Source organism: Solea senegalensis, linkage group LG16, assembly GCF_019176455.1.
Source record: "Solea senegalensis isolate Sse05_10M linkage group LG16, IFAPA_SoseM_1, whole genome shotgun sequence".
Taxonomy (NCBI): domain Eukaryota; kingdom Metazoa; phylum Chordata; class Actinopteri; order Pleuronectiformes; family Soleidae; genus Solea; species Solea senegalensis.
The window spans coordinates 18078050-18096451 of NC_058036.1; the positions used below are offsets into that span (position 1 = coordinate 18078050).

The 18402-nt window shown below is 44.9% G+C and overlaps 1 long non-coding RNA gene across 3 annotated transcripts; it reads right to left on the bottom strand.

Annotated features, from left to right (window-relative positions):
* Positions 1 to 6411: 6411 nt before the first annotated feature.
* On the bottom strand, positions 6412 to 17194 carry LOC122782781. 3 transcript variants are annotated; one of them, XR_006361974.1, is made up of 5 exons: positions 17111 to 17194; positions 14069 to 14202; positions 12516 to 12574; positions 10483 to 10644; positions 6412 to 7633 (listed from the first exon to the last, which is right to left on the bottom strand). It is a non-coding gene; the product is annotated as an uncharacterized LOC122782781 (long non-coding RNA). The 3 variants fall into 3 exon arrangements; XR_006361975.1 differs by having other exon boundaries at positions 14064 to 14202; XR_006361976.1 differs by lacking the exon at positions 6412 to 7633 and adding an exon at positions 9918 to 9938.
* Between the last annotated feature and the right edge of the window lie 1208 nt (positions 17195 to 18402).

Here is an 18402-nt window from a genome sequence, read left to right on the forward strand (position 1 = left end):
GTGAGGCAGCTGACGCATTCTAAAGTGCAAAGCATGGACAACCTGCTCATGTGCACAGTCACAACAAACACTGTGATTAGTAGGTCAGTAAGAGCGCTGGTGAATGATGATCAGACTGACACTATTTGACAGGGCGCAGGTATATCATCATTACCTAAGCCAAACAACACTGGCCCATCTATAAGTAAGTTGTATTTCCCATAATTGTATACGACTGCACAGTGCAGTCAGGGGATTTGTTATGAGTTAGCCTCAACGTGAAACATATGGAGCACTATGATTTCTTGGCAGGCTTATGTGGCAAGTGCCTGACCTCTTCCTGTGCTTCTTTTGTTCTGCGAGGGGCTGCGAGGTATCAGGGGATTGCTTATCACTGACACAGGATGCCAGCAGGGGTTCATGGTGCAAGAGGGGAAGTGACAGTGTGGCACTTGCTTGTTTTTATAAGGAATGAGGCGATATTGTGACACACGGCTGTGCACCTCGGCGAAAAACAGGAACCGTAATGATGTCCCCAAAGATTGTCGACCGCAATAGGTGTTATCTTTTCAAAAACAACAAGTGGTCAGTCTTGTCCTCGACTTGCTCTCCGTCTTCGTTCTTTGAATGCAGAAGCACCCCAGACACCTTAAGTAAAACCCCCCCAAAAAAACAAAAAAAGAAACGGCGGCAAGTATGAGGCAGATACAGTGTGATGTTTGGGTGTTTGTGCATGAGGAGGGGATGTGGTTGTCAGGTCAGGCCTCAACATGGGGAGGGCTCATAATCTCGCTCTGTCACAGGTGCATTTCCCTAGAGTGTCTGTGGTTTAACACTCCAGCCGCACAGCTGTGTGTTTCTTACTGTGTAACAAAGACACAACACCTGTCGGAGTTTCAGTAAGAACAGTGTGCTCACTTTCTAGAAAGGATAGGCGAGGCACAACTTGCTTTTGCATAGAGGTATTGGAATTAATGGCTACATGGTACAACTTTTAAATAAAAAAACAAATGTCCGTTACATTCAAACATTCTCAAATGAGTGCACACAATGCCGATTAGCCACACACAACCCTCCCAGCCAGGCAACTTTCCTGCTTTGTACAGAGGAAATGATTTATTTTATTCAAAGACAGACGGAGGCAATGGCAACATTGCGCTAGTAAAGGGAGCACGACAGAAGAGGAAGTGTTCACAGAAAGCCGTTCAGCAGTCAGACAGGTATACACAGTATACACACAGACAACCCTCAGTCAGGTCTGATAGTATTGCTTGACGGAGCTGATTGAAGTCTAAGGAGTCAAAATGATAACAAGACAAATCAGCTACATTTATGCAGAGCAGCCTTGATGCAGTCGATTCATAATACATGGACATTACTCTCCATTAGTTATTTAGAAAGTCTGTGATCACAGTCAAGGACAAAAACTTTAGCTAAGAATATTTGAGGGGTATATTTGGTGGAAGATTCCATCGTCTACTGCTTTATCCTCCACATCAGTGTCGCGGGTCACTGCATCCAGTTCCAGGGAGACACACTGACACAATCAAATCTAATATATCCAATTCAATCCAAATGTATTTCTATAGCACATTTAAAAACAACAGAGTTGACCAAAGTGCTCTAACAAAGGACCTCTAGACTGGAAAGTGCTTTACATGTAGCATTCAGATGGCTGTTCCACTAAAGACATCATCACTTCAGCAGCAGCTATGCCAAAAATGATGGTTTTGATTTAGTTGCGTAGAGAATTATTACATTTACTCGTCGACTCGTAACTCAGTTTAAGCCATAAATGTTCACCATCACGTCGTGTGTGAACAAAAAAGGTCCCTTTAGCTCATAAATCATAGCTGAAAATGTTTGTCTTGTTACTGGTCTCCAAAGAAAGAAGGACATAGGTTATAGCTGGTCAAATGTCTCCACCCCCGCGACCTCTTCACCCCTGATCCCTGGGTCCCCTTCAGACCGCAGACTCGCGGGGTCAGAGATTTGACCTCGCTCACTTTAGCTCGATAGGCTAATGGCCTGCCACTGTCACTGCCTGCCACAGTCTGACAGCTCTATGAAGACTGAACAAACTTGAGTCGGGCCAAGGGGGCAGGCAGAAGAGGGGGGGTGGTGGTGGTGGTGGTGGTTCAGATCTCGGCATTTGTGTGACACTACACTGATTTCTGTCATGCTAGAAGCCCAGATGAACACAGGCGCCCATAGATTCAGCCGTGAACACAGAGGGATTTGTATGTTTACGGGCAGTGAAAGCATGTGGAGAAAGCATGTAAGCTACCGAATATTAGCACAAGGGCAACTCTGGTTGGTTCCTCACAAATGGCAATGCAGAGGAAGGATTGTGTGTGTCTGTGGTTAAATGTCCTGTGATGTCGAACAATGGTTCCTCTTCATCTGGTCATGTGGTGTCGTGTGGTTTGTGTGTTCGTGTGTGTGTGTGTGTGTGTTGACTTGTACTTGTTACCTATTTAAGACCTTTTCTGGCCTTGTCGGGACCAATAGTCCTCCAAATGTAGAATTTGTTTTATTTAGAGCTAAGATTTGAATTGTAGTTGGGTTTAGGTTAGTTCTAGGTTATGGTTCAGCTTTGTTTGGACTGTCTAAATGAATGGAAATCAGTGCAGTGTCCTAAGAAGAATAGCTGTGCAAACCTTTTTCTTGTGTGTGTGTGTGTGTGCGTGTGTGTGTGTGTGTGTGTGTTGCTTGCGGGGCATGCAGCCTGGTCACATGAAAATGGTGCTAATGAGGGACTTCTGTTCACAGCTGGCACCAGTGGTCAGACCACTGCTGCTGCCAGAGATTAGAAAGTCTAACTGGAAGCAAATCCTCTCATCAGACGTCAAGCATTCTTCTGCAGTTCAGTGCCACGACATTTAGATATGGCTTAATCACACCACTACCTAGAGAAGGCACTCGTTGAGCGTAAACCTCCCCCTAAGGCCACTCAGTTTTCCACAGTGTCAGTAGACCATCCTGTGCGTCCAGATCTGTGTCCAGATCACCATCCATACACTGAATCTCCAGAATTCTTCATCAAAAATCTTTCCTAGTCAAACCAACAAACAAACCTGCTTAAACACATGACCTCTGATGACCTTTGATGGAAGTAAGGACTTTCTTCAGGTGGCAATGGTCAACAAATGGTGGACCAAAGATAGATGTTATAGATAGATGATAAGAGGACTTACCATCTACTGGATGAATTAGCAAAAACCTTATGTTTTTTTGGTCTTTGGAACATATGGCCACAACCGTAGCTCCTCACCAGCTGGTTTGTAAATTACTAGTTTGAATCCTTCCATTTGCAGTTTGATGAGCGCCGTCTCGATTCTGTGGAAGAAAATGAGACCACGTTTAAATCGAGAGCTGTGGACAATGCGAGAGGTGTATTGCCTTGTTTTACCATCTATTTTTACTTTAAACGTCGTCATACTTACTTACAAATCGTTTTGCTACCCCTGTAGTCGCGTGTTAATGGATTTCAAGAGAATACAGGCTCGTAGTGATCAGTTCTGAAAAACAGTAATTAACATGTGCTTGGGTAATTCATCTATTACATCAGAAAAGTTCACAGAAAGAAGAAAATCAGGCTCTTTAGCGGATAAATATTACAATATGTTCACAAACTAATCACTAATTGCAGAGCGAGAGTTCATATGGCATGTGCTAGTCTATTAGTTGGGCCTAATCCTTCCTTATTTTAATACACTGTTTGACTAATGGCAGCAGTAGGAAAAGGTTTTAGCTATGGATTAGTGCATACACTTAACCGAGCGTCCTCATGCACGCAAAAACACATGCAGGCACACACGGTCGACGGCCTTTTGTACTAGTTTATAATCACTGTCCCATTAGAAGGTTTTTGGCCGTAGGGGTTTTAAAAAAAAACGTAATCCTTTGTCCAAGCAGGGGGCTTTTGTTGGCCACTGCCCGGCATCCAGGTGATACATAATAGGAAGGCAGTTGGTGCAATTTTCTGTGTTGGTGTGTGAATCTGACTTGCCGAGTTTTCTTATTGGAAACTAGCCAGCTGACAGCATTTGGTCGTACCTGTTGAGTCTTTGTGTAAAAACCGTCTTCAGTAAGAGAGCGAGAGAGAAAACTCACAGTGTAATTGTCGTTCATGTCAGACATCATTTTCTACAGTATTGCAGCCAGACGAGGATGAATCTCCGTGTTCAAGTCTTTTCAGGAAACAAAGCATCTCTGGCTTTTTTTGTTTATGTGTGTGTGTGTGTGTGTGTGACCGTTTTCTCGTCTGGTGCCTAATTAGAGAGTTAGATTAAAGCAGTCGGCGTGACTCAAGAGCAGCCGTCGCATACTGGCTCCTTTTGATGAAGGAGATTCGCTACTTTAATTACTGGTCTTCACTTGTGTTTCTCTCAAATTGCTCAATGGTCACATGGCGGGGATTAGCCGCCACTTGTGGTCACGGTTGGTTGTTTGAAGATCACACGGGCTTCTGAAGCGCTGATCACAAAAAAAGCGCGCACGCTAACAAAAGCACTTTCTCCCGTCAGATTCAGCTCACTGAGTCGTTACACTGTCTGATGCAAGAGGCGGTATTTATATTTATTAAAGCGTGTATTCAGGAAGCTCACGCTGGCTCTAATCACATATATATGTGCAGATATTGAACGTGGAATAATTCCCCTCTGGAGTTTGGATTTCTTTTCTGGGTCCACGCTGTAACTCCGATCCTGCAGGGGAAACAGATGCAGTTAATCCATATACTGTAGAGCACTAGTCAATGCCACGGAAACCTGCGAGAGTGATTGTTCTTTGGCAGCATTTGCACTGATGAAAAGCATGCACAGCTCCTCTAGTCAGCGGAGAAGATGTGCAGTGGAAACAGTGGATGAGCCTGAGGCCGTGAGTGATACATTATTGCCTAACCTTGAGGGACAGCCTGGCTGACAGTGAGATCACAACAGTCCAATCAATGCCACATGGTGGTGGGAGCGAAAGCATGCAGAGCGGGAATCCATCAAACCGCTGTGACAAGATAGTCTTAAAGTTATGTTTCTGTTAAGAAATGTCTCCATATGGGGTTACCGAGTGTGAATTTACATTTTACGTGCGCTGAAACAGAAACACAACACAAGTGGATGAAGAAAAAAAAAAAGAGAGAGCGAGCACAGAAGGGAAATTAAAAGCATGTGTTTGGGGTGATGCCATGCAGCCCCAGGTGCCAGGAAGGAGGGAAGGCAGAATGATTTTGCAAAACTGCTTGTACTCATCAGTTTCAATCAGGGAAAGTAGTGACAAAGAATCGAGGCTTGAGGAGCAGAGATGCATGGGGGGGGTAACCTGGCAAGCTTTGGTCATGGGGATGTGGAAATTAAGTTTTACATCCACAGCTGTTTTATAGTGCCATTTACTAGAGAGCAGGTGCAGGGCTATATAAAATCTCCCTTTACTAGTAAAATCACGTTGGAATGAGCTCCACAGCCGCTCTGCGTGATGACAAATACGGAGTCAAAGCAGGGCAGTAGCAAGTGACGATGAGGAGGGAGGAGTGGAGGAGTGGAGGAGTGGTCCCTGAGGGCTGGAGGTCAGTGCCGCGAGAGTTGAATCACCCCGAGTTCACACACTTATCTGACTTCTTTGTCAGACTTGTTGTGTTGCCGCAGAGATGTGTGTGTGTGTGTGTAATTGCTCCCCTCAATTTCATACACAAATGCACGCGTATCTCTGCACACACAAATCAGCGAGGCATGGAAAGACAGGCACTCCCTCTCACGCAAAGAGCCGTGATTGTGTCAGTGCAACAGGCACGCTGCCAGAGTGAGGGGGAGTGAAAAAGTTAAGGGGAAGGGAGGGGGGGAGGGAGAGGGAGGGCCCACAGGTGCCGTGCCTTGAGCCTGGGGGAGGAGCGGACAAAAAAAATCAGGGAGAGGCAAGTGGATGCAGTTGGAGAGAGTAGAGGAGGACGGACGAGGGGGGGCAGGGGGAGCTTTTTTCTGACTCTTCTTTCATAGTCTGTTATTCTCCTGTGAGGATGGGCAAATGAGGTCCAGCACACATTTTTATGGGTTTCTAACAGTCACTGGCCCCAAACAGGGCAAGGAAGCCAGCAGCGTGCCAAGGCCTGTAATGGAAAAGGCTAGAGGGGGAAAAGCATGACATCCAAATGTGTCAACAAAAGGAACTGAAGCATTATTGTAAAACATATCCGATCCATGACATATGCTCGCCCACTGCACGATAAATGCTTTTCCAAACAGTGTCGGGGGGGATGACTCGCCACAAACAAAAAATGTTGTGAAACATAACGTACAAAGATTCTTGATATGTATCAACACTCGCTCACACACACACTCTCGTGCACATACACATTAAATGAGTTCCTCTCAAAAACACGGGAGGGGGAAAAAAGAAAGAGGAGAGAAGAAAAAAAAAAAACCAGGCTGGTAGATTGTATTTGCTCAGCAGAATTTAATATGAGAGAGAGCTGGAGGTGCTTTTCTTCTGGGGCCAATTCCCTAGAGACACATCCATCTCTGGGAGATGGTTGGGAGGACAAAGGAGGACTGCCCTCAAGGCTCAGCCCAGGCGTGCTTAAACACACACACACACACACACACACACTGGTATCAACAGTTTCAAGCACACATAGACGCACACACAGATGCATGTATTCACACAAGCTAAGTGCTCAGACAGAGGCTGCCTTGTCCGACAATGACTACGGACTTGGTCAAACAGAAGAAGGAGGAGGAGGAGGAGGAGGAGGAGGTAGAGATGTAAAGTAAATGGATGAAGTGAAAAGAGGCAGCATTTAATGGAAAGTGACATGGCGGAGGGAGAGTCACGAAAGAGAAGTAAAGGGAGGTTGCATTGAGCGGTAATGCCCCATGACAGCACTGACAGACTGAGACGGAGCAGCATGCAGACTTGTTTATATACGGCAGACTTGACAGGCAACACCAACACTTTAGTCACTATCAGGATCCGTCAATCATCCGATTCTGAGGGACTTCCAGGTAACGATGGAAGCACAATGATCTTCCAAACATCGCCGTTCCTTTCCGTGTGTCCCCATGTCCAAAACAACTCTAATGCAAATGTAATACGTCGTTTAGGGGAATTGGATAATTGTGTTTTGGTTAGTTGGTATAAAAAAAAAAAAAGTCACTCCAGTCCTTAAACCCTCGGAGATTTAATTCCCTGGAACGGGCCCTGGACTTGCTCAGTTCATTTCCTGTTCCTGGAGGAGGCAATGAGAGATAATAAGCCCCGCGCTGCGCTCACTGCTCTTGATGATGTGGTCACACAGCTCCACTAATGTGGCAATCAGAGCAGCGTCAGAGGGAAAGGGCGCGACAGAGGGCTGTTCCCCCTCGTCTGTGATGACGTGACGGATGCAGGATGCAGAGAGTTCCCCCCGGAGAGTGCTCCTTGAAGACTGTGTTGAAAACATGTCATCGGGAGCACGGAATGGGACGGCAATGCGAGAGGAGATTGCTCATCATCTTGTCTGAAGTGACAGCGAGAGTGAACCCGCCCCTCTGGTGTGGTATAGTGTGGCACAGACAGTCAGTCAGATGTACAGTCAAACGCGTCAATCCCCTCGAGGAATGTTGGCAAGAAACTTGGAAAGATCACATTTCTGGCCGTGGGGTTGTTAGACAACTGTGATGGGCTGATGAGGAGAGATGAGAGCGTGTATGTCAGTCACCAAAGTCTACATCCCGTAAAAGCCATACTCTTTATATTTCACTTTAAAAAAAAAAACAATTAGATGCATAAGTGACCCCATGGGTTGTTATTTTTCAAAATTTGACCCCAAGCATTTCCTATGGAATCTCCTAAGAACCCTTGATTCTTATCTAAAGTATAAATCACTCCTTTGTTGACCAAAATATAATGAAAATCATCATCTTTAACCAAAATTCACCCTTGGATGCACGACCTACCAATACCTACACTCTTCCATGAGAATAGAATCAGTGTGTTTTTGCAATAAACTTAAGAAATGTCTTTAATTTTGGTTAAAGATGATGATTTTTATTACATTATGGCCAACAAAAGAGTGATTTAGACTTAGGGTAACCCTTTATAATGACAGCCAGAGATAAGATAAGAATCTAAGGGTCTTAGGAGATTCCATCGGAAATGCTTGGGGTCATTTTTGACCCCGCTTATGGAAAAGCGGGGGTAATGATACAAAAACTGCAATTCCTTAAAATTGATGACAAAAGATTTTTAAAATGCAAATGGCCTCATGTCACAAACATGTTTTATGAGGACTACCTAGAATATGAAAATATAAAAACTTTTCATTTCAAAGATTTTGAAGAATAACAACCCATGGGCATCTAAGGGTTAAAAAAACAAAACAATTAAATGTTGCACAGCAGCTGATAAATAAATAATAAGAAGAAACCGCTACTACAACGTGCGTTTACACCGAAACCAATAAAACAGGGGGGTGTGAGTGATTCATACATAATACTGTAGCTTAAACCAAACTGAAATGTGACTGCTCACATCCTCCCTTCCTCCCCCACAGTCACTCACTCCCAAAAATCATACACAGATCCTCATCTATTCTCCGCACAGAGGTTCTGCCTGGGTCACGGTTTACCCAGCCGGGCCGGGTCGCAGATACCCATGACCAACATTATTACACACTTACCCAATTACCGAGTGGCACACACACACACACACACACACACACACACACACGCAGGCGTGGCTACAGGGGTTGTCAAGTGCACAGACAGTGTGAGTGGATACTGACAAAGTGCATTGAGGTTTGTCCAGACTCTTTCCCAGCTGGCTTTGGGCCATGATACAGGTGCCCCTCCACACCCAACACCCCACACCCCACACAACCCCTAAGCCCTTTCCACCCTACTCCCCACATGTCACTGTGAGCCTCCACAACAGGTGCAGTAGGTTAGGCTGCAGGCCCCAACATGCAAGGAAACAGACTGTTATTGTGGCCCTTCCTTCCATCATCTCCCTCTCTCTCCCTCTCTCCCTCCACTCAGCCCGGGGAGCAATCAGAGGTCCAACCTGAACATGTAACCTGGTGGAGCTCCTCTGTGCAGGATGTTGAAAGAGGGGGTAAAGTGGAGGATATGAGGCACATGCAGAGGATTGGACAGCTTGGCAGTGTGTGTGTGTGTGTGTGTGTGTGTGTAGAATCTGAGCACCATGAAATAACAGATTCCTAACCCTGTGGCAGACACCAATGCAGGAGGTCACTGGTTTTACACGTTGCACACTGTTTTCACTTACCCAGAGTTAGAAGGTAATTTCTCCGTCTGTCAGCCTCAGCCAGGACGGACGCCGTCTATATTCTGCTCGTATGCATTTAATCGCGCGTGCACATGTACATAAAGTTTCACATGAATTTGTCATTTTCGGTGAACGCTCTCTCTCTCTACTGTATTTTTTTTTTTCTTTTTGCACAGTTAAACTTTGCAGCCTACTGGATTTCATTATGAGAAATCCAGATGTGCTTCTTCTTGGCGGACGGAGATTGTCTTCAGCTGTGTATGACACTGCTGCTGGCGTACACACACACACACACACACAGAGCACAGACAGAGAAACAACGCCTCAGGGCAAGACTCTCTGCCTCTCTCTCACTTTCTCGCTCTCTCTCATCCCTCCCTTTTCCTGGTCTCTCGCTCCTTTGTCTCTTTCTTTTTACCTTACTTACTCACACGTTATTCCTGCTTTCCCCTTGTTCTTTATTCTCAATTCTTGCCTTCAACCCTCATCGCCCCTTCTCTCTGTTGGCTCTGTGTTTAATTATGTCTCACTCTCACTCTGCCTTTCTCTATCACATCATCTGCTCAGAGAGACAAAGTTCCTCTGACCAGTGACAGGTAGTCAGAGGGTATGAGGGAGCCGGCTCCAGAAAGTCTGCCCCTATACCTACTTTGACACTGGCTGCACATTTTCTTTTTTCATCTTCTTCTTCCTCCTGCAGCCTGTATGAAAGAGCAGTCATGTCAAATATCAAATTAGTGCGAGTCTTCAAAGACAGCTAGGTGTTGCTATCATCTGTCCGGCCACACTTAACACGTATGGTTTCAAATGATCAACACACGTCAGGGCTCCAGGGGCTCAATTCTTCTGCCCTCGTCTGCAGACATACAGAGGATAATAGCGAGGTAACAAAAGGATTCATGAAGGAAGGTGGTTGAGATCACACCGGAGATCATGCACACATTTGAGCCCTCACACATGTGGAGAAACTATTCTTCTTTTATGCCTTTTCTGCAAAGTTTGTTCTACTTTTCTGGCTCTTCAATAATCGTCTTGTTGTGCCATGAACTAAAGACTCTTCTGACAGTGACCTCAAAAAAACCATAGATGTGGATAGTTGTGTTATTGTGCCCTCTATTGATTTAAATATGCCACTGCTTGTTGTACAAAATGTGTTTTTTAGTCTCTCATCTTCAGCTTTCAGAGTGAAAAGAGGCAGAAACTAAACTGTAAACAGGTGGAATGATGCTCGAGAAGATAACTCACAAAGAGCAGGACCAACCAGACGAGTGGGACACTCATTTAACCTCAGTCAGATGGGTCAGGTGGTCACAGCTGTTGTTGTTTGGTTCCACACCAAATCTGATCCACCACAGCCGACAGACCATCGTCTAGACAGAGCGCAGACCCCCTTCCTTGTATTGTTAGCTGGTGGTTAGTTGTAGAAGAAAAACAGGATACAGTGTGACAAAGACTGAGAAAAAAAAAGAATGCCCCAGGAGGAATAAAGACTTCCTGCCTTTAGATGTTTCATCTCACACGAGCAGCCGTGGCACGCTGACAGATTTAGTGACAGGTTTACGTTAAAGTGAACCCCAATATAAAGATAATGTGTCCCACTGTGCTGCACCGCTTTTATTATTTCACATGGTGGCAGCACCACATTGTAAAAAAAAAATGTCATTCCCCGTCCATTCATTCATTCATACACTCTTGTCTCTGACTAAACTCAATTGATTGAGTTTATGAGGCAATTTATTTATTGACTTTATTGGCTTATTTAACGCAGTGTTGTGAAAACGGGACGCAGAGGCTTTGCAACTTATTTCCGAGTAATCCCAGATGTCTGGGGGAAAGTTTGATGCTTTAGGGTAACGAAGGCAGCAAACAGTGTCGTCAGAGTGACGGACAAAATGGTTGAGTTTCACATCTTAGGAAATATGTGTATCCACTGTCTCAATATAGACATATGTAGGTAAACATATGTCCATTATTGATCTGATCAACCAGCATCTAAAGTTAACCTCTCATCAGGTTATATTTGTTTGGTCTGAAAAGAAAACGAGGAACAATGTCGTAGATTTAATTCCACGCAGGATGTGATCACCTGTTCCAGAGTGCCTCCTGGTTGCTTGGAAACTTCAAGGTGACTTCGAGTCAGTGAGCTTTGAAGATGCTTGTAAATGGAGTTGAACAGAGCCAGATGCTCCTGCTTTAATGCTAAATAGGAAATGGGCTGCCGGCAAGGACGAGAGTTACAAATCCACGTTTCTACCTCTATATCTCTGTACAGTGCATCCTTTTTCATTATCATATATAACAGTCATCATCACTGACGTGTGTCACAGTAACATAAGTATTTATACGGCACAGAACCGACTCTCCCCCTAATTTGACCTGAGTCTACTTTCCTTTGGCCCATGTGTCTGCGAGTACGCACACGCCAGCTATGGTAATGATGTCAGCTCATTGCTTCACCTTCGTAAAGGTCAGAGGACGCGTGCATTTCTCACATTCCTGCTCTTACGGCCCATCCTTTCCTCCACTAAAGGCAGAAGTAAATCTGTGGCCCAGACAGTAACGTTAAGCACTGATCATTTTCCCCTGGCGAAGGTGGTTGTTTCACCTCAGTGTCTGAGTTAGTGGCACTGTAATTATGTCAGAATTTACAGCTGAAACACAGGTTGTGACATTCCTCTTACAGCTGGAGGTCTATTTGTAAATGTGGCACCTTTTTTCCCTCAGGGTGCCTGCAGCGAAACCCACTGAGAGCACTAGAAACGTCTATTTTGCACCCACAGGTGTATGTTTTTAAGTGCTGGAGTACATGAATTTGCAGATTAAGACGTTTGCTAATTTCCTTCAGGCAATTCAGGGTGAAATGATCCAGTTTGACATGTAAAATTGAATATTCCAAGGCAAATGAGTGTTTCATTACACAATAAGACAGAAAATTTGGATGGCGACTCAAAGAAAACCTATCGTTTTTTGCCTCCTTCTTCCGTCCACTTTCAAGAAGAGAGTGATCGTTTGCGACGCCACCCCAAGAGGGAAAGTGACTCCAGACTAATTTAGATTACATAAAGAAATACAATGACATGCGATGAAAAGTGAACCCTAATAAAAAAAGAGGTCAAATTGGTTCTGTACAAGAACAAAACAAAGTCTTAAATTCCCTGAATGTGTTTTGCCGTTTAAGCTGCAACCTAAATGAAAAACACATGAATGATGACATTCATGAATTAGCTTTATGACAAACTCTTAGACAATTATTACTTTAAACGTTTATTATGACTTACATTTTGGGCCAGGAAGACGCGCAGACGACGTACGCCGGTCAGTTGGACTCAGTCGTTTGCTAACAAGGAGACAAAATGATGACAGTGATGTGTTTCCAACAAATTAAACTTCAACATGATTGTGTTCATATGAAGTAAATCACCGCGGTTGCATAACCAGAGAGCAGATGAGGTATTGTTCCTGTCTGACACCACGATCCACATCGAGTAATCTGCCAGTAAATCTGAACCCTTTGCCTGTGAGAAGGCCAAGCCCAGTGAGGTCCACATATACATTGTCACATACGTACAAGACAGTTCTTTAGTTAATCTACTTGACGAATGCCTCCGGCTACACCCACTCGAAGCACTTTATGGCCGGACAGAAAATCTGGGTTACAGCCTCTCCCTCTACTCATGTATGGTAACTGTAGACCGGCCAGTGTGAGTCTCAATTATCTCATGTATGAAAGGAAAGATACACTAGGGAAGTGTTGGGGGAATGGCACTGAAAGAGTTTCTTTCGGGTTCCAATTGCACAGATTTGTATAGACTCCAGACTTCTCAGCGGTCCACTTCATGTCGTGCTGGATGGAGCGCAGCAGGGGTGAGTAAGTGTGCCACTTATTCTTGTCAAACAAGCGAGTGGACAAGGTCATGGGATCTCATGGAGAGGGAGAGAGTGCGGCGCAGCGTAATCTGCAGCCAAAGGATTGAAGTCATAATGAGTCCGTGTGCCAGTGGAACCCGGAAACCTCACGTGTCTAATACTAAGCTAATGTTATTATGTCAACACTATGTGTGCGGTACAGTTTTTACGACATTGTAATACATCGGTATTGGACACGGAAAAGTGGTATTGTAATTTGTGCCATATGTATTAACAATTGCCATTTGAAGTCAATTTTATTATTGTTTTATATAATACAGTCTACTTATACACATTCATTTAATATTTAATAACTGCACGGCTCCCAGTTGCCCTAAAGCTTCAGTGTGTAACGTACCACTTCACCATCGGGTGGCGGTACAAGTCTGGACGCAGGGAATATATATCAAATACGATATACGATGCTACTCACTAAATTTCTCAAAAACATAAATCATTTCAGTGAGGACATTAGATTACTGTTCAGGTTTAAGTTGTGAAGTTTAAGATTAGTGAGAAGTGATGTTAAAGATTAAATACTGTCATATTTTATGTCAATCTCATGATAAGGTGAACCCCAAAGTATTAAGGATCCTCTGGGAACCATGAATGATGAGAGGCCGTGTTCTCTGTCTGTTCTATGATGACAGCGTATGGTCCGTGACCATAGGTTTTAAGTTCATAAATGCAATAATTTGTCACAGGCAAAGGGCTCCATCTCACACTAATCCTATCAAATCTCATCTGTCGTGCACTTCCCATGAAAACACGTGTGAGAAAACATGAAAATGACCTCAGACAGCACACATATACATCTCAGTCACTCACTCACTGACCAGACATCTGCTTAGATTTACATCCTCTCCCCATTACTCAATAGAAAACAACAATTTACACACTACAAAGCCAAAGTGGCATACCTCACCCTTGGGGTTGTTTGAACTCACTGAACCCTTAAAGGTTCAACCAGGACCAGGATATTTAGCCAGAGGAAGAAAAAGGAGGGGGACTCGTGAAGCAATGTGTTGCTACTCTGCTGCTGTGACGACTCTGTGGGTTCTGCAAAACAGAAAGAAGATGACTGCAGGAGACCTGGTGGTGTCAGAACACATTATTATAGTCCCTTGCAAGGACAACAGCAACTGCACCAGACCTCACAGAGGGAAAGGGAAAACAGAGAGGAAAAGGACAGAAAACAGAGGCCATACAAAGAGAGGAGGACATGAATATAGACAAAAGCTACGCCTGTGAATCTGCTTTAATCTGCTACATGAGAACTTACACTTCCTGGATGCTTCCTCCGACTATTTCCAAACTTTCTACGGCGCTCCAAACAATTAAAGGGCTCAAAGTGAGAAACAAAAACAGTGAGTCCAGATGGACGGCAGTCATTGGAAAAGAGTCATCACGGCCGCGTATTTCTTCAGGCTGCTGTACAGTGTCTTCAAATCATTGTGTTGCATCTGTTTGTGGTTTTGACTAATTTTCGGAAATGTTTTGATTTGTTCACACCTCTTTTGGATACTATTTTGGATAGTTGTGTAAAAGAAAGAAAACAATGTCTTCATCTGCTCCGAGTTTGAAACAGGCCATTCATTAGCGTGTGTGTTGCTTAGTCTCCGTGCTAAATGCTCCATATTTCCCTTGGCAACACATCACCCGCACGCTGAAACAATTGGACTGGCTCCCCGTTAAGTTCCGGATCATCTTCAAGCTTCTCCTCCATGGTCCTCCTCTCCACCCCCCACAGCTGCAGGCAAAACTTTGGCTTTTGCTCCAACCCTCTGGAACTCACTCCCTCTGGCTCTTTGCCAGGCACCAACTCTGGAGTCCCCATCACTTGGCCTCAGTCTGAAAAGTGTGGAGCAGTCCAACACCTTGTGCTCGCAGATAAGCTATAAGCAAAGATGATAACAGTGCACTTGGAGGGGGGGGGAAAAAACCAACCCCTGAGCTCATCCTTGCAGATTAATCAGGTGTGCCACCCGCCGTCCACTCCATGTGCACTCAGCTCCTTGAATGACACTCTACTTTCAGCCCCCCGTCGTCATCCTTTGTATTAGTGCACTCTCGGAACCATCGCTCACACCCATCTACAGTACAGAAAACACATCATCGCCAGCAGCCTGACACCTCCACAGCAGCCGGGTGTAAATCAGCTGCCTCCGCTGCACTGATAGAAGGAACTGGGTGACAGATAGAGGTTATCTAATCTGGTGGGTAAATGACAGCGGGATAGCAATCATCACACCACGGGCTTCGGTGTAGGAGAGAGTGACTCCGGCGCCCCTTTTTGCTGCATTTTCCCCCAATGGTCTGTGTCTCAGAGCATCATTAGCAAACACACAGAGCAGTTATTATGGTCCTGCAGAAAGCTTTTCGCTGCCCCACCTTTTCCTTCTGTTTGCTTCGCACAGAGACGCAAATTACCAACGCCCTGGCACATAGTGTAGAAGATTGTGCTCGGGGGGTTTTGAAGCTGCAGTGAGAAAGCGTTGTCTGCCTCTGTTTGGACATTTTTACGGTCAGACCTAGGGAGCATTTATGTGTATACAGCGGCAGCACAGGAACAGGCAGCGGCAAGAAGCATTTATCCCATCACACAGCTGAAATCAGTGAAATCAGGGTGTTTTTTTTCCGAGGGTGCTTCTTCTTTGTGTTTGCAGCCATGGTGCAACCTGTTTGCTGCGGTCTCACTTCTTGAGTACAATGTCGTCGTTGTCTCCGTCTGTCTTAACATAAAACAGATCCCTTCCTGTGTGCGGCACAGACATGTCATTAGGCGATAAAAGATCCAAACACCACTACACTGACAAACAGAGAGAGAGAGAGCTGTGTGAACTCATTGGTTTCAACGTAATGGACTTTTATATTCACGTTTAAGTCAACAACACTTTGATTGGACTTCATTTGGAATCTACCAACGCTAACGTGATGGATAATCTGCCTGTGGTGTGTGACGCCGGACATAATTATAATGACATTTTCAAAGCACCACGTTCATGCACCATTCGACTCAAGGCGTGTGCCAAGTGTGAGTCTAATGAGGGTGGATTCTGATGTAATTCCAGTCACTTTACCGTTTATCGTTAATGGAGAGGCACCCATTATGATGCACTTTCACACATCTAGTTATTAGACAGAAAGAAAATATAGGAAGTCTTCAGTTGTTAGCCTGACCTGGATGAATGAGAACCATACATCCATCCAGGGTCTCGGAGGTGCTGTCTCAGCTGACATAGAGCGATAGGCGGGGTACACAGTTTGCCAGTCCATCACAGGGCCACGTATAGAAACAAACAACCATTCACTCTCACACCTATGGTCAATTTCCTCCACAATTGGTCAAAACCAAACCCTCGGTCTGTGAGGAGCCTCTAATCTTTTAAAAAATGAATGGAAAACCAGCCTCTTCAAGGTCCTTGTGTGATCTGTCAACCAGCAGTGAGCGTCCAGTCAGCGGTCGACGGTCAGCCCCTTTGACAAGAGCTTTAAGGAGTGGATGGCGCGAGGGAGGGCGGTGGGGGGAGAACGGGAGGACAAGAGCCGAGTTGTGTTGCAAGGGCTGATTATGCGTGCTGCGGGGATGGTTTCCTGGATGTTGTGTTTGTGTTGGAGCGAGTGGCTCCAGGCAGATGTTGCAAATGAAGGAGGTGCTGTTGTGTGTTGACATTGTGGGGGAAATCATCCCTCCCAGATGACATCTGATTGGTGTTTGGGGGGGGAAATCGTTCCAATGAGAGCGAAGAGAAAATCCCCCAGAAGTGGGGATTTATATCCTCACAATTCTGACATGAACAGTGACTTTGTGGTGTTTTTATTTTTGATCACATTTCTAAATCGGAAGTTGTTTAGAAATAACAGCACATTGTAGCACTGGTTCTCTCTCTGTCTGTTTTTGGTCATTTATGTAACAGGAAAAGGGGGGACAAGATTTGCTTCTTAACGCCCTCGTTCAAGAACTCACTTGCCACCAGGCTCCTATTGGATGATACCAGCTGTCAATCACAGCAGTGTCCACTCGTATGGGCCGTGACGTCGTGTGCTGTTGAGGAAGTCCTGAAACAAACAATTGAGACATTAACTCCAGAAGTCGGTTCATTTTCCCACAGACTTTCATCTTGCAGAGGCAAAATATTATTTCCTGATTGGCTTCACCTGGCAAACCAGAAGACTACGTCCAGTCTGAGAGCAGAATAACTGGAAAAGCTATTTGTGTGAATGTATTCTGATTAAATGTTCCGGTTTCTGTGATGTAGCAGTCCAATATTCCAAGGAAGAAATGATTAGATTTCGGTGGTAATCTAGATATGGATACAGCGCAGATTCAGGATTGGTGGAAGATTGTGTTCTCTGGGCGGATTCCCGACACTCTATTTTGCTGATAATTTCTGGCAATGTAGGTTATGACTAAAGGAATAAAGTAAATTATTTTGGTAGTGATCGCTGTCTTGGCGGAATTTTGTGCTCTCTGGTGAGCACTCTTGCCTTTGCAGCAAGAAGACCCAGGTTCAAGCCCCCGGGTGGAACAAGGGGCTTTCTGCATGGAGTTTGCATGTTCTCCCCATGTATGATTGGGTTTTCTCCGGCTTCTCCGGCTTATGGGAATTAGGTAAATTGGACACTCTAAATTGACCGTAGTGAATGGTTGTTTGTCTCTATGTGACCCTGCGATGGACTGGCAAACTGTCCAGGGTGTGACCCCCGTCTATCGTCCTAAGTCAGCTGAGATTGGCACAGCACCCCCCGTGGTGACCCTCCTGTGGAGGATAAAGCGGTAGAAAGTGGATGGATGGATGGATAGTGCCTGTTGCACCAGCTGTGCCCACTGCCCTCACATCATACGCCACCACCGCCCATCTGCCTACAAACGCACACAAACACTACTTCAGCAAACATGAGATAACCTATTAGCCTCCCAAAGCCACCTGCACACACAGCCCGACACCTACAAACACAAGCGTGCACACACACAAAAGGTAAAGCTGTGGAGAGATAAATGGCCGCGATAAGGCCTGATATGTTTTATTATGAGGCTCTGACAGACTTTATTGCCGTATTGTTGAGCAGAAGTAGAGAACAATTCGAAAAGTGGTGACAAGAGTCTTCCTGTAAATCCCGACTGTGACATAAATATTTATTAACATGAGATAGTATGTGAAAATCCCAGGAGATTGAGATACTGCAATGTGAGTTTTTGATTAAGATTAATCAGTGAATCGATTTTAATGATTTCTTTTTAGTTGTAAATGAGTCAAC